Raw genomic sequence first — 21877 nt, 5'->3', positions numbered from 1 at the left:
ATTATCTCCTCCAGTTGTGAGTGAACTCCTTGAAGACACCATCTTGTTTTATTCATCTTTGAGTCCCTCACAGGTTCTTTTATGAAGCTCTACACAGAGGAGCTGCTCAACAGGTATTTGTTAAATGAACTCAGATAATGGTTAATTGTTCCAAGCATGTAACCTTATATTCTACCATCTAACAGTGGGAGAAATAGGTGTATAAAGTCTATTTTGTCTTTTTGTTCCACAACAATTTTAAAGCACTAATATATTTTTATATTAGATGTTTTGCCACCACACCAAGAGTAGGAGAGAAAATTCACTGAGGTGGGAGCGGGTTGCTTATGCAACCATTGAGATAAGCCAACTAATCAACCATGAAGAGTAGGAGGCCTATGGTAATATTTATCCTGGCAGGATGTTCTCCTGGTCAGTTCCAGACATGAACTGACTTACAAGGGCTTAGGACTTTGGATATTCCACAAATAAAGCCTTTCTTTGGGGCATCAGCAGCTCCTTCATTTGCTCTAAACAATAGGTGGAAGAAAGGTAGCAGCTGATGCTTCAGCTGCTGATGATGATGACAAAAACGATAATGGCGTTTATATGATTCAGCAGTGCTCGACAAACCCAGCAAATTACTTGTAAAGTTGGCAGTCAGAGCTGTCAATGAGAGAGTCACCTTTGGGCCAGAAAGCAGCAGCCACATTTGCATAAAAAGAGAGAGCCCTAGCACGTGACAACTCAGAGGGAGGTGAGCAAGGAGAACTCTGGGATCAGGGAGACTCACGGAAGAAACAGGCTTACGTTGCAGTAGGGAAGACTGATGCTCAGACACAAGGAAGAACTTCCGGAGAGCTAGGGTCTTAGCAGAGGAACAGGTGCTCAGAGGAGGTTATTGAACTTGCTCATAAGAGTTAAAGCAGCACATGGTGTTGGTGCCTGAATACACAGACCACTGGAATAGAGCAGACAGTCTGGGAATACAGCCAAGTGTATATGAAAATTTAGGGCATAATAAAGGTGGCACTGGCAGTTACTGGGGTGCAGATGATCTTATTTATTTATTTATTTATTTAGAAACAGGTCTTGCTCTGTCACCCAGGCTGGAGTGAAGTGGCACGATGATCATGGCTCACCGCAGCCTTGCTGGGCTCAAGCAGTCCTCCCACCTCAGCCTCCTGAGTAGCTGGGATTATAGGTGCATGCCACCATGTCCAGCTACTTTGGTTTTTTTGCTTGTGTGTTTTTTGATTTTGTAGAGATGCAGTCTCACCATGTTGCCTAGGCTGGCCTTGAACTCCTGGGCACAAGTAACACTCTCACTTCGGCCTCCTAAATTGCTGGGATTACAGGTGAGAGCCACCATGCCTGGCTGATCTTTTTACTAGGTGGTGCTAGGATGACTGGCTAGACAGTTTTTTGATAAAGTTAGTAAAGTTAGATCTATCCCTCCAACCACATAAAAGACTATCTTCCAAAGTGGATCAAAGAGCTACGTGAATAAATGAACCCTACAAGTACTGGAAAAAAACATGGGTGAATTCTTGGGTGTGAAGAAATGACTTCTAACTTGAGTCAATATCCACAGTCAATAGAAGATTGATGAATTTGATTATATAACATTTATAAAAATTGCATGACAAAAACATCATAAGCAAAATCAAAAGATGCGTGACAAACGGGAGAAAATTGTTTGCAATTTATATCATAGGCCAAAGGCTAATTTCTGAAATATACAAAGGCTTCTTAAAAATTGAGGGAGCCAGGTGCGGTGGCTCACGCCTGTAATCCCAGCACTTTGTGAGGCCGAGGTGGGTGGATCATGAGGTCAGGAGTTCAAGACTAGCCTGGCCAACATGGTAAAACCCTGTCTCTACTAAAAATACAAAAATCAGCCAGGTGTGGTGGCAGGTACCTGTAATCCCAGCTACTGAGGAGGCTGAGGCAGGAGAATTCCTTGAGCCCAGGAGGCAGAGGTTGCAGTGAGCTGAGATCACAACACTGTACTCCAGCCTGGGTGACAGAGCAAGACTCCATCTCAAAATAATAATAATAATAATAATAATAATAATGGAGGGGAAAAGGCCAATAAAAAATGGATGAAGGATGTGAACAGATGATTCCAAAAAAGATATATAAGTAGCCTTTAAACATAAGAAAAAAATGTTCAACTTCATACATAATAAGTGAAATGCAAATGAAACTATATTAAAACAGTTTGATGGTTCCTCAAATGATTACTCACAGAGTTGCCGTATGACCCAGAAATTCTACTCCTAGATGTACACACCCAGAAGAAACAAAAACATCTGTCCACACACAACATATACGAATGCTTGGAATTGCATTATTCATAATAGACTAATGGTGGAAACAACTTAAATAGATAACAGATAAATGGATAAACAAGATACGGTATATATACACAATAGAATACTATTGGGTCATAAAAAGGAATGGAGTACTGATATACACCATAATGTAGATAAGGCTTGAAAATATAATGCTCGGGTAAAGAAGCAAGTCACAAAAGGACACATATTGTATGAGTCCATTTATACAAAGTGTCTTAAATAGCCAAATCTATAGACAGAAAATGGATTTATGGTTGCCTAGGGCTAGGGTTTGTGGGACATTAGGAGAGTGAGAGGTAAATGGTACTAGGTTTCTAAAATCGGCTGTGGTGATGGTTCCAGATATATGTGAATATACTATAATTCACTCAATTGTGCACTGTAAACTGGGTGAATTGTATGGTACATGAATTATATCTACATAAAGTGGCTTTTGAAAAACTACCTTGAAATATTATTTCTCACCTATTAGACTCATAAATATGAGAAAGCTTGATACATTCTGCTGGTGAGGCTAGGGGGAAACAGGCCTTTTCATACCTTGTTAGAGGGAATGCAAATCGGTACAATAGTTAAGGATGGGGCCTTTGCAAAAGCTAACAAAACTACGTATTTGTACACCTAGTGACCCAGCAATCTCACTTTTAGGAATTCACTTAGGTAATTTACCCTGAAGATACCTGTCCGACAATATAATACATATTCACACGGTTATATATTGAAGCATGGTTCACAATGGAAAGATATTGGAAACTATCTCAATGGCCACGAATAGAAGACTGGTTGGATAAACGATGGTGCAATCAGACAGTGCGGTACTATTCGGCTGCAGAAGAATGAGGAAGAGCTCCAGGAGTCGGTGAGGAATGACTTCCAGGATGTGTTGAGGGAAGAAAACAGGGTGCAAAAGATCATTTCTAGTATTCCCTATTTTTTATAAGAAAGAAGAGGAAATAAACTATACATGTATCTACCTATTTTAACAAAAGGAAACATTGGGAAGAAAATCAGAAATGGAAGAGATTGGTTTCCTGCAAGAGGTGGGTAGGTACAGGTGGGAGGGCTAGGAAGGAAAGTGGTACTTCTCTGACTATGCCTTTTTACTTAGTTTTGACTTTTATGATCATGCTAATGTTTTATATACTCAAAAAATCCACAGGGATGGGGAGAACACCCCTAATAGAAACAAATGAACCAAACAGTATTTCAAATGAGCAACACAGTGACACTGTGTGGGGGCTGGGGAACTGGCCCAAGTGACTTTCTAACAGAGAGTTCTGACCAGGTACCCTCAGTCTAAATACTAAACAAAATATTAAAGTCTAGTTAGCAGGTATGTTTTTCACAGTGGTATGCATGAACAATTCCAAAACAACTTCCTATGTATTTCAGGATTGAACAAATGAATGAATATATTTAGAAACATGAGAGCTAGGTGTCCAGTTTCTTTTAGTGAAGACATGTTTTTTTCTTTTTCTTTTCTTTTCCCCTAAATATACAGGAAGGGGAAAGCTAAAATGTTGTAGGACTGAAATGGAAAGTATCAGTATGTTTCATATATATATATATATATATATATATATATATATATATATATATACACACACACATATTATATATGTGTGTGTGTGTATGTGTGTGTGTGTGTGTATATGTATGTATATATACATTCTGTCCATTAAAAGAGTCTTGAATTAATGATATCCCAGTAGCCCTGATGCTCAGATCTTTAAAATTCTCTTCTTCACCAAAAGAATCCAGGACTCTTTGGAGAGATGGCTGAATTCCAGCTCAGGTAAGTTACAGCTGATCCTGAACATCTTGCTCCAGAAAACAAGAAAGTGCTCAAAGCATGAAGAGGAGGCCACGTGCAGTGGCTCACATCTGTAATCTCAGCTCTTTGGGAGGCCGAGGTGGGAGGAATGCTTGATCCCAGGGGTCTGAGACCAGTCTGGGCAACATGGAAAGACCCCATTTCTCTAAAACGTTTTAAAAGTTAGCTGGGCATGATGGTGCCTAGCTGTAGTCCTGGCTACTCAGGAAGCTGAAGTGGGAAGATTGCTTAAGCCCAGGAGTTAAAGTGAGCCATGATAATGCCACTGCACTCCAGCCTGGGCAACAGAGTGAGATCCCTTCTCTAAAACAACAACAACAACAACAAGAAGACATGTGAAAAGAACGGAAAGGGCTCCTGCTGTCCAACTCTGGGACAATTTGAGTATCAAAATAAATCATGATGGTAATGGATTACAATCCCTTGAATAATCTATCAGAATCCATGAATTCATACTGATATAAATGGATGCATAAATATATCATTAAATAGAGAGAAGGGAAAGCTCTTTCTTGCAGTAGAATTTAACTAATAAATGTGAAATGATGGAACTAGAAAATCACTGGGCAAACATCACAGTAATAACTGGTTCAAACAAGAAGTGTCCATGGATGCTAAAACTAGTAGGTGAATGTTTGATGACGATCAGGATATTTATGTCCCTTCAAAGTATCTCTCCACAATTTCTTATTAGTTGCAAATGGAAAAATAGCAACCTTATAATGGAGAAACCTGGCACACAGCACCTCAGCCAAGTCATTAAAGATAACATCACAAATAATGGCACTGACCCAAAATCATATCCTCTGACTTCTTCACTGAGGAAGACACAGCGTCACTTCTGGGGTGTTTCTGCCAAAAATTCATCACCTGGATCTAATCATGAGGAAACATCAGACAAACCCAAATTGAGTAACCTTCTACAAAATAAATGGTCTGTACTCTTCAAAAATGTCAAGGTTAAAGACAGCAAAAGAATGGGTGAAGATAAAGAATGAGGAATTGTTCTGGTTTGAAAGAAACTAGAGAGATGTGACAACGAAAGGCAATATGTGTTTCCGGATAAAGCATATTATTGGAAGGATGGAAAAAATTTGAATTTGGACTGTGGATTCATTGATGGTATTGTATAAATGTTCAATTTTCTGATTTAGATCATTGTACTGTGATTAGGTAAAACAATGTTCTTGTTCTTAGGAAACATACACCAACATGTTTAGGGATAAAGAAGCACAAAGCCAGCAATTTATTCTCAAATGACTGAGAAAAATTATATATCTACAGAGAGAGAGAGACAGACAGACAGACAGACTGACAGGGAGACAGGGACATGGGGAAGAGGAGAAAAGGCATGAATGGTAAGGGAGTGGGACAAAATGTAAACTGCTGGGGAAGCTGGATGAAGAGTGTATCAGTAATTTTTGTACTAGCTGCTTTATGTAACTTTGACAATAAAAATGAAAAGTCAAGAAAGCATTGCTCACAGATCATTGAGAGTGGGCAACTGCTACATCTCAGTTTTGACACTTGCTTGTGAATCTGGGGAGTTGCAAGAGAACCTGGGTCCCTTGGGCCTTTGTTTTTCAAGCTGCACCAACTTGCCCTGTATCCCTTGTCCTGTTTGTGGAACTTCTCAGCCTTACTCAGCTTAAAGGGGTTGAATGTGAATGGTTTGGAGCAAAATCTTTTCCTAGTTAAAAGCATTTTTTTTCATAGCCCTGGATTTAAATCCTTTTTATACGGAAATATTATCCAATTAGACACAGCTATTTTCTTTTATTTTCAGACAATAAAAAGTCTTATTTTGTTATTTCTTTTTAAAATTAATTTCAGTTTTTAAGTTCCAGGGTACATGTGCAGGATGTGCAGGTTTGTTACATAGGTAAACGTGTGTCATGGTGGTTTGGGGCAGCTACCAACCCATCACCTAGGTATTAAGCCCAGCATGCATTAGTTATTTTTCCTAATGCTCTCCCTCCCCCCACCCCACCCCCGACAGGCCCCAGTGTGTGTTGTTCCCCTCCCTGCGTACATGTGTTCTCACTGTTCAGCTCCTACTTATAAGTTAGAACATGCAGTGTTTCTTTTTCTGTTCCTGCATTAGTTTGCTGAGGATAATGGCTTCCAGCTCCATCCATGTCCCTGAAAAGGACATGATCTGGTTCCTTTTTATGGCTGCATCATATTCCATGGTGTATATGTACCACATTTTCTTTATCCGGTTTATCACTGATGGGCATTTGGGTTGATTCCATGTCTTGGCTATTGTGAGTAGTGCTGCAATGAACATAGGGTTGCATGTATCTCTGTAATAGAATGACTTATATTCCTTTGGGTATATACACCCAGTAATGGGATGGCTGAGACCCAGCTATTTTCAGTATGACGTTGATCTGTGAGTGAGAAGTCCTGAAATCAGCCGTGTGGTGCTCAGTGACGCCAGCCCAGGGCCCTGCTTCCCTAGGGCACAGATGGGTCCCTGACTCAGCTGTGGCCAGAATTTAGGACATCTTGGTTCTGGGTTGTGAAACTGAGCCATAAAGACGCTGGGATTCTCTACCTTCTGGGCTGTGTATTATTCCTTGCGGAGGGCTCCCAGGTCAGAATGAGGGAGCTGTCCCTCTGAGACCCTTCTCACCCTTGGGTTATTTCCCTCAAGGCTCAGGGACCCTGCACCTTATGATCAGTCCCTCTCCTGGCTGTGAGTGTTGACAGACCCCCAGTCGAATTGTCCCCATCTCAATATCACATTCAGATGCCCAGACCAAGTGTGATGATCCAATGGATACACCCTCTGCTTGCCTTTTGGAACCTTTCCAGCATTTGGGAAACATCTGTCCCTCCCAGACCACTGACAGCTTATCTTTGAAAGCCTCACACACCTGGAACACTCTGTGCTCTCCCATCGTCTGTCCTCTTGCCACCATGGATGCACAGGGCCCCCTTTGTCTGGGCAGGCAGCGTCTGCCCACTCAGCCCAGCCCTGTGATATCCAAGGTGAAGAAGAATCACTGATTGGCCAAAACAGCTATGGAATGTGTCACCCCAAGTTGTCATGCAGTTTATTTACTTATACAGAGTTTTGCTTTGTCACCCAGGCTGGAGTGCGGAGGTGCGATCTCGGCTCACTGCAACCTCCACCTTCCAGGTTCAAGCGATTCTTATGCCTCAGCCACTGGAGTAGCTGGGACTACAGTTGCATGCCACTATGCCTGGCTAATTTTTGTATTTTTTGTAGAGATGGGGTTTCACCATGTTGGCCAAGCTGGTCTCAAACTCCTGACCTCAAGTGATCTGCCCACCTTGGCCTCCCAAACTGCTGGGATTACAGGCCTGAGCCACTGTGCCCAGCCTGTCATGTTCTTTGGACACTGAGAATGGGGACCACAGACCTAGCCAAAGAGACCTGTGACCTAAAGAGGCCAAGGAAGAGGAGACTTCTCTCCTCCCTAAACCATGAAGTTAACTATTTACCACTGTTGTAATTATCCTTATTATTTCACTTAAGAATGATAATGATGATTTCAATTAATCTTCATGTTCACTATAAGGAGGTATGGTCATTCCTATGTTACAAGGGGAGGAAATTGAAGCTCAGAGCCATAAGATAACCAGCAAGGATCCTGGAACTGCTAGGTGCCTGAACCCAGATTCAAATCTAGGTCTCTGTGATGCCAGAGCCATATAGAAGACACACAAATAAATATTTGCTCTTTCAAATGACTGCAAACTCTATGTTTACACAGTTAAGTCCCCAATTCATGTCATCCCAAACAAACTTCTTCCATCTGATTTTACTTCCTGACACAGCAGGGCCCACAATCGCAACCATTCCTTTTACCAGGAGTATCCTCAGCCCGGAGGGAATTGCTACCTTTTCTTAGCTCCATTCCTGTCTGCTCTCCAGGCCTGGATGCCCCGTAACAGGTATTCCTGCAGCCCACAATGGTGTCCACAGCTTTGTTGGGATACCCAGTCCTGGAAACACACTTTGTGATATCAGCATCTGCTCCCTCTGGGGCATCAGGGACTCAGCCTGTTCCTCACACATAACCTCCTTGCCCAGTGGGTGTCTCTGCACCGTCCCTCACCCTTCTCAGAGGTAGATACCAGCAACCAGGAGCAGGGAGGCTCAGTGAGAGAGAAAGTCATTGGTATTGGCAGGTGGCTGAGGCTTGACTTCGAGCTATCAGTTGTGTTTAAGCATGACTGCCGTGGTAACACATTTGCGCTGAGAACTACACTCTCTATTTGTCTGTTACAGTAGTTAATTTCATCTGTTTTGCAGAAATATTTACTAAGGGTGAGTGATGGAGGCAGGCAGCTGTGGCTGCATCCACTGTAACCATATGGTTTATTTACAACCAGAGCTCCATGGTGCAGATAGCTCAAAGAGGATTAAATTATACTTTGTAGATTAAAGTCCCGAACACTATAAAACTCATAAGCCTTTGTATGCTAAGCAAGAACTTTGATTCCCATTGGACTTGAAGCTGATATTTTGCACACACAGAAAGAGTGAAAACTTTTGATATTTAAGTATTTTCTTAAAAAGCTGGCAGAATATCAAGCTTGTTCCTTAGGCAGTTGACTGGTTAAAGGGGAAAAAAGCAGCTTCACAAATACCTTTTAAAGGAACCGTGTGACCTGCTTCATTCTCGCTATAAACAAGGCCTCTCCATCTCTGTTTACTAATCTTCTTGAACTTGGGCAGGCCGACTGCTTAAAAGGAAACTGCCTCCAACCAGCCAAAGCCACGGTTTATTTATCTGCTGGCCACCAAGACATACTCCATGTAATTACACCCGAAGCACTCGGCTTCTCCAAGTTTGCTTGACATTGGTGAGAAAATAAGTCCTAAGGAAAAGCCTAGCATTGTTGGAATCTTCCATGCAACTGGGAGCAGCTCCGTTAAGTCTCCCTGTGATGGGTTGTTAATCACCTCTCTGGCAAGGGTCCTTCACCCTTGGGGTGGGTCATTTGCCCTCCTCCCAGCCCCCCAACCCCAGCCTCCATCCTCTTCAGACCCTGAAAGAATTCCGTTCAATGTAGCCTTCTCATTCATCTTTAAAGTTTCACTCTTAGTCACCTTCCACTTGAAGCCGTGTTTGATGTTTTCACGGGCGTTTCTACTGATGGGCTTCACCCGGAGAGCTTTGTCGTTTACTTTGAGAGTCTGGCGTTCAGAGGATGGACTGATCTTCGCAGGTGTTATTTTCTGCACACGGTGCAATTAGCCACACAAGCCCAATTGGCACGAGCAACACACTCATACGTTCTTTGCACTGAACCCTTGGTGCTCATTTGGAAGGCTCTTGTGGGACCCGCATTCCCAGTTAACGATGGGAAAGTTCCTTGTGGATGACCAACCCTCACCAAGATAGGTGTAGAGGCAAATTCAGCTGCCAGAAGCCCAGGGACTTCTCATTCATTGGAGGCAAGTCTTATGTGCCTATGTAGGGAATCAGATACCGTTTTCTGGCATTTCAATACCTTGGTTCAGTGGAAAATCAATGACTTCATTAAAATAGCGGGAAAATATACCTTTAAAAGAATTTGGAGCAAGAATGGGGATGGTTTTATTATCCTGGGGGTCCACAGGACCTTGTGTGTCTCAGCCTTCTTTTGGGGGCATCAATTGATAGCACAGATCAAAACAGAACAGATTCCCAAGGAGTATTTTTCACACTTTCCCACCCAGGGATCTCCCGAGGGATCTCTTGTGGCTTCCTGGTACCTCTACACTTTTGTTCTGCCATAGCAAAGGTATCAAACATCTTAAAATCTGGAAAGGAGGCAGGGCAAAGGCTTGGAAGGCAACAATCCCCGGGAATTCCCCCAGCTGCTTGTCACACACCATCCTCACACCCTTCCCCTGGAGTCACACTGCAACCCCGACACCTAGTTGGAGATTGATCACCTGATCAGAAGAATTACCTCTAGCCAAGTGCACAGTCAGCAGCCTCATGCAGGATTTGTGAGATCCCATACAGTGTTTAGTGTGCTCTCGTAGGAGGTGTTATTAGCAGTTGTGTTAATAAAAGGTGATTGTAACTGTATCTTTCATTGGGGTGATCTTGTTTAATTTTCACAATCATTTCAAGAGATAAGGAGTACAGATGTTATCAGTTTTTGTAAGTGAGGAAGCTTGGGTAGAGAGCTTGTCTATCGCTTTACCTCCCTCCCTTCCTCCCTTCCTTCCTTCCTCCCTCCCTTCCTTCCTTCCTCCTTCCCTTCCTTCTCCCTTCCTCCCTCCCTCCTTCCTCCCTCTTTTTCTCCCTCTCTTCCTTCCTTCTTCCCTCTTCCCTCACTCCATCCTTCCCTCCCTCCCTTTCTCCCTCTTTTTTTCCTTCTCTTCTTTCCTTGTTCCCTCTTCCTTCCCTCCCTCCTTCCCTCCCTTTCTCCCCTTCTTCCTTCCTTCTTCCCTCCCTCTCTTCCTTTCTTCCCCCCTCCTATCTTCTTTATTCCCCTTCTTCTTCCCTCCCTTCCCCTCCTTTTTCCTTTCCTCTCCTTTTCTCACCTTTCCATGGATCCTTGAGAACTCAGGCCTGATACCCATGGCTTTTGCCTTTCCAGTTCTTTATTCTGAAATAAAGAACTGACAAGGCAGAAGCCTTTTTCCTTGTGTAGGGAAAGTCGCCTTTCTCCAAACAAAGAAATCTGCCTTCTTTTAAGCAAAACAGTTTGAGGCGGGATGCTGAGTCTTCGCCAGCCTAGATTCCAATTATAATGGACCTATAGCAAGCTGCACTGAAATCACATCTGATTTATTCAACCCCTTTTCCCTGACGATTACCTTCTCCATTCTGAACAAGAATATCTGCTCTTTCTGGGTGAGGGAGCAGCCTGATGATAGCCTCATTAGAAAATGTGGCCGCTCCTTCTTGAAGTCTAATTGGCTGACAGGGTTTGGGATGTGAAATGTAAATTGCTGACAGTGTGCATGGCCCTAATTTATCACAGTGAAATCTTCAGCTGTCAAAGCAAATGGATATGTGGAGTGGTTCACTTTATGTGTCATTAAAAGACCCATAATTCCGGCCATACGTCTTTCCTGGATTCTTTCAAGAGGTGGTACTTGGGATTCCCTGGACTCCTGAGTGTCTCCTTGACACCCTACACAACTTCAGGCATGGTGAAGGCAGCTGTTGCAGCTTCAGATAGCGAAGACTCAACTGAGAGAGTTGGCCCTGTGTGGGATTTCTCAGGCTTCTCATATAGGCTCATGTTTCACTCATCATTTCTCCTACATCCTGACCCTTCAGTCAAGTGCTGGAATGTTCCAGAAGATGAGATGGTTGGCTGCTGTTTATGGTCCTGGTGGCTAGAGGCATTGCTACTCAAGGGACACTGGCTGGTGAGCAGCTTTGAGAGTCTGCAAGCCAAAGACGGTGTCTTGGGAGAAATCTCTTTGTAGGGAAGCAGCATGTGTGCAAAGAAGTCTGGGCAATCCCAGAGCCTGAGTTCTGCTTCCTGGAAAGCGTATCACAAGCTCCTCAAGGGAGCATGCGGGCCAGCTCATCGGGATCCAAACCCATGCACCGGTCCAACCAGTGACCTAAAAAATGGAGGTGTCAGCATCCGATGACCTTCCCCGCGTAAGAAAGGGAAGTGACACTGGTGGCATTTGGCGTTAACTGTCCGAGAATACGTAAGGATGGCAAGTTAAACAATAATCACCAGGTAACCATCTCAGACAGATAGAAAGAGAGGGGAAAAAACCCAACAGTAGCTATCTTTAAAGAGAACAAGCAGATCTGAGTAATCCAATTTAGGGGAGATAAGAGCCTGCTGCTAGTACTGTCCTTTAACTGGACAAACGCCTTCGTTCAAGTGTCAACCCCAATCCGGAAGAGGTCACCGCACTGGGCCTGCTGCCTAATATACTCCTGAATTGGCTGAGTGGCTTTCCGAACAAACACACTGGTCCAACAGAATTGATTTTCAACAGGCCGTATTGGTCCCTAACGTAATTATCCAGCAGTGAGTCAGTTCATGGCGGCCCCTGCATTTAAACGCTGCTGGTCAGCCCGGGAGAGGGGACAGCTGTGCAGAGGGGCCTTCTCCAAACATCACTTGGGAACTTGTTTCTTTCCCCCCAGCTGCTTTTCTCCCGGCTTCCTAAATAATTTAAAGAGCGATGGGGATTTTGCGCAGCTCCGTCTTAAGTGGGCGTTGTCTTAGAGGCCTTGGTCTCATGTGCCAATGAATATCAAGTCCCGGCTGTTTGATAGGTGAATTCAATTTACGATAAGGAATCAAATGGAATCCTTTTAAAACGCTTCAATGTTTAACCTCTTCCTTTCTTCAAAGCCTTCTTGGCAGCACAGTTTCCATTACCTCTGGGTCTCCAGCCTTCCAGAGGGGGCAGGTCCATGGGGGTGAACTCCCAGAATAGTGCCCTCCCCCAAAAGACTGTCACTCAAAGCCTCTGGTCCAGGTCCTTGTCTGTCAAATGTAGTATGACCTTTAAACTTTCAGCTGAACATTACAAAAGTATCTAAATGTCAACGGGTTTCCAAAGCTGGGAGATCCATTATAAAGAGTATGAGAAGTTTTATACCATTTCTAGGATATCCAAATAAAATAACCTCCCTGGATGCAGGAATAGTGGCAAGCCTCAAAGACCACAATGTTCCTTCCCATTCATCGTTTCCATTCAGACTGAGAGAAACTACATATTTCTTTCAGTCTGGGGAATCGCCATACTGGTACTATCTTTTATCCACAGTCTTTTAGCTCATGCCTCTCACCCGCAGAGAGGGCCGGAGTGAGGTCTGAGGCATCCTTGTCCTCCTGACACCCAGTGCACTGCATGGCCTAAAGCGGTACTCAGCAACTCTGTGTGGAGTTGAATTAAAGTTATTTTTAATAACAAAAGGACAGTCAAATAGCTGGGTAAGCATGGGCAATAGCTTAACCTCTCTCTGCCTGGACTGCATTTCTTCATCTTTGAAATGAGGATAACGGCTCCTGTGGCATGAGGTTGTTATAAGGATAAACTGAGTCACTATTTGTCAAGCCTTTGGTTTCTCTCTCTTTTTTTTTTTTTTTTTTTTTTTTGAGACAGGGTCTGTCACCCAGGCTGGAGGGCACTAGGCAAGATCATGACTCACTGCAATCTCTGCCTCCCGGGTTCAGGCAATCCTCCCATCCCAGTCTCTCAAGCAGCTGGGACTACAGGCAGGTGCCACCATGCCAGTTGATTTAGAAAAGTTTTTGGGGGTAGTGATGGGGTCTTGCTATGTTGCCCAGGCTTCAATACTCATCAAGCTGTTGGAACTGCACCTGGGACACACAGAAGCTTCAACTAAGGGACACAATTAGCCACTTACAGGCTAGTACAAGGGGTGCCCAGTAGAAACAGCCTTCCTGAAGCTTTTCTTCATCTGGGACTTCATCTGCTGTGAAATCCTCAGCTGCACTGGTCAATCAGCCGTGCTATCCAGCCTGGCCTCCCTAAACTGGCTTGGTTCAGGGCCGGGGTCCCAAGCCTGTGTGTGTGCCTGACCAGAAGCCTCATGGTCCAGGGGTAGAGAGTTGCTGATGGGGAGATGTGGGGCAGGACACGAAGAGATGTGTCCCTGCCTGCCCTGCCCTAGTTCCAGGGGGAATCCACACAGCAGTGACAATGAATGAGTACATGGAGGCAGTGACCCTGAGAGAAATTGATCATCTAAGTTCTCGAGAAACACTGTGCACTCACAATTGACCTGCTGGGAGGCTCTGCTCAGGCAAATGGTAAGACACAGAACTGGTCTGCAAGAGACAAGAAAAATATTCCCATTTGTTTAAAAACACTAAAATCACCCATGGGCTCATTTCGCCAAAGCTGTTTTGGTTTTCACCGATTTCCTCTGGCCAGAGCGGAGCTGTGAAAACCAAAGCCAGGACTCCCATCCATTTACTCACTCTAGGCTGACCCAGGATCCTGCTTGGCTCAAGTGACCTGACTGAAATGAGCACGCACTGGATCATTTCTGAAGCCCAAACTAACACATAAGTGTTATTAGCAATAAGATTGATAATGTGCTGGATACTGTTTAAGTGCTCTTCTTCTATCAGTTCACTTAATCTGACAGGTAACATCACTGTCATTTCATCTGAGGAAACCAAAGCACCGAGAGGTTAAAGAGCATGGCTGAGATCACAGATTTGGGACTTTGAACCAGCTCATGGCCACTTAGCCATCCTGCCCCTCTGCAGAGAGGAAAGTAGATGGAGATGCTGCAGTTTACAAAATCACGTGAATGCTGTTAGTACAGACACAGTGTGTGGTGAAAAACGAAAGGAAGCAGGAGAAAAAGAGGCAGGAGGAGAAAGGAAGAAAGACATTTGGCATAAAGAACAGGAGGAGATAGGAAAAAGATAAATACATCATTAATACTTAATATTGTTATTTTTATTTATCAAATAAATAGTGTTCATGATAACCACAGGTAACATTTATGGAGAGCATAAAATACGCCATGCACTGCATTGTATGAAGCACTTCACATTCAGTTATTTAATATTCATAATGAAGCAATCAGTTATTACTACAAATCTCATTTGGAGAGAAGGAAACTGAGGCTCAGAGAGGTTATAACTTAGTCAGTATGGGACCAAAATCTAACCAGAGTAGGGCTGTGGGATTTAGCAAATAAAAATACAGGACACCCAAGTTCAATCTTAATTCCAAAGAAACCCCAAATCATCTGGCACACACTTACACTAAAACTAAAAGTCATTTAGGACATTCTTATACTAAAAAAAAAATGTATCCATTTATCTGAAATTCAAACTGAACTGGCATCTTATATTTCATCTGGCATCCCTAGGCAGAGGCATTATGAGGTTGTCTCAAGTTTTTATAGTTTTAAGCTGGCAGGAACTTGAAATGTAAGGTCCCGAGTGTATTCATCTGATCAGATTCTCAGTGCATCTGTATAGACGCCAACAGGATCCAAATTCTTAACTGGCTGCAAATCCAAAGTTTTAAGTGCCTGAGTAGAATCTCAGGCATGCACAATGACTGCCCAGCTCTGTGCTGGGGGGCATGCCCATATGGGGCCCTCATTTCACAAGGTCTCCCTTCCACGCCCTGTTACCTGCAGACTCCAGCATGGCCTCTGGACCACGTGCATTTGACCTCCTCCCCAGTCCAGCGTCTGCCTGCGTTCAAGCTCTTTCTGCCCCAAACAGGAGGCCAAGGATTTTCCCGCTTTCAGTGTGCACAGCTTCCTGGCAGCCAGAGACAGCGACCTCATCCACCCTTCTTCCTGCCTGTCCTTCCCCTAAAGTACTCCTGAATAGGGTCAGGTTCTGGCTGTGTTTTTCAGTCTCTAATTAGCAGATTCCAATTCATCACCCTGAGTATCTACTGGCATCAGCCCCGAGATTCCCTCCTCTTGCCTGGTGAATCGGTCTTCATTTAAAACCCTCTCTCTTAGCCCTAAATGAAAATCAATTCTGCAAGTTTAGCAAATAGTTAATTACTCCACAAAGAGGATTGATTGGCCTTTGATCACCAGAAAGCTCTGCAGTGCTATTAGTCTCTTTCATCTGTGATTAAACCACAGAGAGAAAGAAACAAAAACTAAATTAGGCTTCTCCTGTTATCCTACAAATATTTAATGACGGGCTAATCTCCTAGAGGTGTGTTCGGGGGATACGTGTTCCATTAGGAGCCGGCTTCCATTCAACCTTGAACCCAGATTCCATCTTTGTGGAGAGCGCAGCAAAGAACTTTACAGAGGAACAGAGCTGGGCTCAAAGAAACGCTTTGTAGGACACACTCTTTTCTGCCTTTTCTTCTCTCCTCTTCTTATGTATGTTTTAATGCAGATAAAGATTTTCCCAGTGGACTCCTGACATGAATAATAATAATAAGAGGAAACCTGGCTTAAAAAATTCTATTTGGGTTTTTCTAACTCTGTAACTAGAACCAGATCCTGGTTTGCACACACCGAGGAGTTCTTCTCTCGAGCCACAGACTCCTTCAACTAGGGGCAGAAAAGGCAGGTGCCATGGAGCTTTTTGGTGGCTACCTCTTCCTAAATAGGGACACTAAAGAGCAGGGCAGGAGCTGGGATGGTCTGCTTCATCCAGTCCTCAACATCGTCATGTACAGGAACTGACTCTTTAGAAAAGGCACTTTCTGTGATACAAGAGTCCTATAAAGGACATAAGGAAACTGAGGCACAGCAGGGAGGACAGATCAAGGACCTTGGAGTCAGGCAGAATTGAATTCAACTGCTCCCTCTACTTAATATCTGGGTGACCTTGGGCAAGTTGCTTCACATCTCAGACTATGTACAAAGGTGACCATAATGCCTACTTTCCAGGGCTGTGCTGCTGATCAGTTCCAACAGAGCATGACGGTACCAAGGACAGGGCTTGACACATAGTAGGAGCATTTGTTGCTAGGTTTGCTCCCCTCCCTTTCTTTTACTCAGGGTCACACAGCTCATTACTGAGAGAGTTGAGCCTGGAGCCGTTGTCTTTCCCAAGTCCAGGGTTTCTCTCCCCTGCATTCACGCTGCCTCTCCAGCAACCTTTCCACTGCACACTTTCCATTCTGCTTAGAATTCATCCCAGAGACCCATGTTTCTGAAATAACATCAAGGCTTCAGAATTAAAGAAGAGATCCAGGCCAAGAGTAATACAGCCAAGAAACCAACCAGGTTTTCGTTGAACGGGCACTTTCTGAATGGCGGATTCACCCCCTGCCAACCATTGCCAACCCACTGGATAAGCTACTTGGGTCTCCAGAAACAAACACAAGACAGGACGTAATTGATTGCTTTTCAGCCTGGTACGGCTGGCCCGATGAAGACCGCTGGCATGCACTTTGTAACACCCTCATTTGTTCTTCCTGCAGTCTCATGTACAGCCCCACGGGTCATTCTGGGGTTTTCCTCTTCATAATTTTATCAGACAAACCCTGCTAATTGGACTGACCTAGAGCAAGATGGTGATGTTGGCAAAGTCGGTGCTCTGTAATACTAGTTCCAGCTTTGTCTTCAACTTGTCCCCACGCTGAGATGGGACCCCTCACGGCGGTGACACATGCCTTGTTCTACATGCTAAAGACCAATGGACTCTGCACCAGATCATCCAGTGGGAGTCCCAGCTCCGACACTTACAAGCTGAGCGACCTTGGACAATACAATGGCAATGCTAACGAGTTTAATTAACATATGCTGAGCACCTTCTTGTATCAAGGACGGCGCTAGCATTTCCATGGGGATTAAGTAGACTAATTACCTGAAAGTATTTGTGGCTACCAATATTATCATTAGATTTTGTTCGGTTTCACTCACGTCCTTTCAACACTCATCCTATACATGAAGGCTGTTTGCTGCAAACACCTATGATACTCACCTGAGGGCTTTTTTTTTTTTTTTTCCTTCCTGGCCATGGGAGTCCACTAGGCCTGTGCTGGGAGGTGCCCAAGAGCTAACAGGGTGGGAAGCAGCTGTTAACCAGAGACTGACTGGGATTTCCTCCTCCCTCGGGTGGGACAACTCTGAGTGTGTGTCCCATACCACCTCCCAAAGTTACCCAGCAGAGCTCAGCTCCAATTGGCCATGGTGGAAATGTGCTAGATAATAAACATTTTATGGGCTTCTTTCCTTCCCCTCTTTCCCTTTCCCCACTCCTCTACTAGTGTTTCACCTTCCAAATAGATGATTTCTCAAATTTTTGTCTCTGGTTCTATGTCTGGGAAAACCCAAACTAAGAGAATAGATCTTAATAATAATGATATTACTCCCCACCACAAAACCCCAGCGAGAATACTTGTTACTCGACTGAAAATTTTGGGCACAAAATGCATCAGCAGGTTTGCATCTTGGAAGAAGGTTAAAATGAAATTAATTACAAAAAAATAACAAAAATTGAGAGAGAGAGAGAAAACAGGAATATGGAGAAGCAATGGTAACGTCTTCTGGGAGCAAACAAACGGTGACAGAAGTAACCTAGGGCAACTGAGATGGCAAGTAAGAAGAGTACAGGGAAGGCCAGAGCCTTCTAGAATTGAGAGAGAGGACAGAGACAGAGACAGAAAGACCCCGTTGGAGGCACACTGGGCCCTGTTACAGATGAGCTACTTTAATGTCACTGTGGTTTTGCCAGAAAACCAGAGGGCTTACCCTATAGGCCCCATTCCTTCAGGTTCTAAAAGGAGCCTAAAATGACAGGTTCCCCTTGGATCAGCAGACAGGGGAGTAGTAGGGTTCAGGCTGCACCTGGCAGGAATTTTTAGGGCGTGAGAATTTGAACCGTGGCCTGTGTCAGGAGGTGTGTAGTTTGAGTGGATTCCTCTTCTGGGTCACTCTCTCAGACTCCTCACATTCCTTTAGCTCTATCTAGAATTGCCCATTTCCCTCTTCCAGGCTTGTCTGCTCCAACCCACTTTCCATGCCCACCCACTGCTGTCTAAAATCCTTCAGGGACTTTGCACTGCTCTCAGGAGAAGGAAAGGTACCTTGGGCCAACCCAGCAACGTCTGGATCTTTCCCTGTGACCCTCCCCCCTCCCTTCTCGGGAGCATCTTGCTGCTCCGTGAATCAGCCCTGCTCCTTCCAGGGCCTCCCACCATTTCCTCCCTCTGCCTGGCTTCCCAGGCCTGGGCATGGACCTGGGCCAACTCTTCTGTATCTGTCAAGTGTCAGCTTAGGAGCTTCTTTGAGAGGCCTTGCTTTGTACGGATTTGTGGTAGGCAGCTCCCAAAATGGCCCCCAGCACCGTCCACTCCCTGGCATCCGCACTCTCGTGCAGTCCCCTCCCCTTGAGTGTGGGCTGGACTTAGTGACCCACTTCTAATGGATAGAATATGGCAAAAGTGAAGGCGTGTCGCCTGCAGGATTAGGTCACAAGGGACGGCAGCCTCCACGGTCTCTTCTCCATCACTTGCTCTGATGTGAGCTGCACTGTGAAATGGCTACGTGGCAGGAAACCGAGTGCAGCCTCTGGCCAAGAACCCATGAGAAGCTGAATCTTGCCAACGACCCGGCGAGTGAGTTCAGAAGCAGATCCTTCCCTATTCAAGCCTTGAGATGATGGTGGCCCTGGCTGACACCAAATGTAACCTTGTGAGGAACCCAAGCTAAGCTGTGCCCAGATTCCTGCCCTGTAGAAGCTAAGATGGTAAACGTTGTTTCAAGCCACTAGGTCTTACAGTAACTTGTTAGGCAGCAATGGATAACTAATGCAGATGACCTCTCATCCATATATGCAGACAGTGTACGATTTAGGGGACAATTTTGCAAAAGGCATGGACTGTAAAACAACTCTGTGTCCAGCTATGGGAGGCACAATGGCCTAGTGGCCAAGAGCAGGGCCTCTGAAGTCAGACCACCAGGATCTGAATTCTGGCTCCATTCCTTGCCAGCCAGAGGATCCTGTGTCAGTTACGTACCTCCGGGATTCAGTTCTTCATCTACAAAACAGAGGTAATAATAAGAGTCACCTTATAAAGTGGATGCAAAGATTAAACAAGATAACACTTGAAAGTTGTTTCAAACAGTACCTGGTCCATAATAAGTATTTAATAAATGCTGCCTATTATCATTCTTATGAGGAGATAAGAGAGGGTATAATATAATTTTTGGAAATTGAGCATCTTGCTTTCTGCCTAGGGAGATGCCACAGCTCGTAAAGGAAGATCATACAAGGTAATAGACAATTAGGTGCTACATCGTGTACTTTAGGTTCTAAAAGAAGGAGTTTAGAAGAGGTTTTTTTTTTTGTTGTTTGTTTGTTTGTTTGTTTGTTTTAACAAAAAGGGCTAGACTCCCCTGGAATGTTTCACAGTGAAGCTTTACCTAGGCAAGAAAGATTATTAGACTCCAAGTGGGCACAAAAGGAAGGAGTAGGGAATGGCATGAGCAGAGAAGCAGAGGTAGGGACACAGGGGTGAATAAGAGGGCAAGAGGCTTGGCTGGAGTGGAAGGTGAGTACTCGGGGAAAATGACATCAATTAGGGTAGAAACTTACACACCATCGGCAAAGGCTGAGTCTCAACTCTGTAGGATTGGGGAACTCTGTGGCTAACTCAGTATTTGTGAAAAGTGCTGCAAACAGGAGAGTTTAGAGGCGGAAGAACCTGAAGGCTGAGAGGTGCCATGTTCTTAGGACTGCAGACCAGAGGCTGGCTGGCTGGCTGTGTCTGTGAGCCCAGGGGCATTGGGAAGGAAAGGCCCCACGTGGGGATGGAGAGGCCACCCCTGCCGGACCGGCTGTGGCATGGAACGTCTGGAGCTATCTTCTCTCTGGAAGTGGGTGAGTCTGAGAGTAGCTCCCATTACCCACAAGCCACCGAAGCCCCGAGGCATGAGTGTTTGCAAGTTGGTGCGTGTTTAAGGTCAAGGGAACATTGATTTCCGCCCTGAGTTGTGGGAGAAGCCGCTAATTTGATAAGACAGAACATTAAAGATTCAGTGTGGATGGGTATTGATCATGGGGGGTGGTTCATGTTAGGTGGGATTTTTTTTTTAAATGATCAAATAACTATTGGTAGAAAACTAAGTAAGAATTACCCACCTGAACCTACCTTGTTTGAGGTGCTGTAAACCTGAGTAAGACATAATGCAGTGATTGAGTGCACAGCTTTGAAGGCAGAGAGATGTGGGTTTGAATCCTGAGTTTATCACTTATTAGTTGGGTGGCATTAGATACGTTACCCAAATTCTCTGTGCCTCAGGTTCCTTACAGGGACAATAAGACAGTTATTATCTACAGCAAGAAGTCATTGTGAGAATTAAATAGCAAGATACATATGACAATAATAGTATAATAATAATTGCAACAACACAACAGTGAGTTGTGTATAGACTAATTATCACAACCACCCAATGAGGAAACTTGCCAAAGCTTACACAGCATAAAACCAAGATTTGTTTTGTTTCTTTTTGTTTTGTTGTGAGACGAAGGCTTACTCTGTCGCCCAGGCTGGAGTGCAGTGGCGCAATCTGGGCTCACTACAGCCTCCGTCTCCAGGGTTCAAGTGATTCTCCTGCCTCAGCCTCACGAGTAGCTTGGATTACAGGTGCCCACCACCATGCCCAGCTAATTTTTGTATTTTTAGTAGAGACACGGTTTCACCATGTTGGCCAGGCTGATCTTGAACTGCTGGCCTCAAGTGATCCACCCACCTTGGCCTACCAGAGTGCTGGGATTACAGGCATGAGCCACCATACCCGGCCATATAAAGCCAGGATTTGAAGCTGGGTAGTCTGTGTTCAGAGCTGGCACTGTTAACTCTGGAGAATACAGTTTTAACGTAAGACTGCAGTGTCTGGTATATGACACTAAATAGATACTGAATAATTGACAGCATATATGCTGATAGGAGACCTAGAAGTTCATGCTGTCTCTTACATTAAGTCTTTGCAAGCTGCTGAAATCATAGTTGTGATTCTGGAGGGCCTCACTGTTTTTCTGATGAAACAATGCAGGGATCCATGCAAAAAAAAGTAATAGGGGGTCATGAGCCACCCCAGCCTCCATACTGGATGATGGAGACCAGAAAAGAAAAAGAAAGATAATGAAAAAGCAAAAGCACACATATAAAAGCAAATAAGGAAATGGGGGTAGTTTTGGCATTTTGAGTTTGAGGATCTAGGAAAGCTCATCAAAGCTTGGAAAGTGTCAGCAAATGCCACATGGCATGCCTAAGTCCCATTCCCAAGAGCATCATTTGGTCTGGAATAACTAAAGG

This window comes from Pongo abelii, chromosome 18 (assembly GCF_028885655.2).
Source record: "Pongo abelii isolate AG06213 chromosome 18, NHGRI_mPonAbe1-v2.0_pri, whole genome shotgun sequence".
NCBI lineage: Eukaryota > Metazoa > Chordata > Mammalia > Primates > Hominidae > Pongo > Pongo abelii.
The sequence above is the reverse complement of the archived record's forward strand: the minus strand, read 5'-3'. Positions refer to the sequence as shown.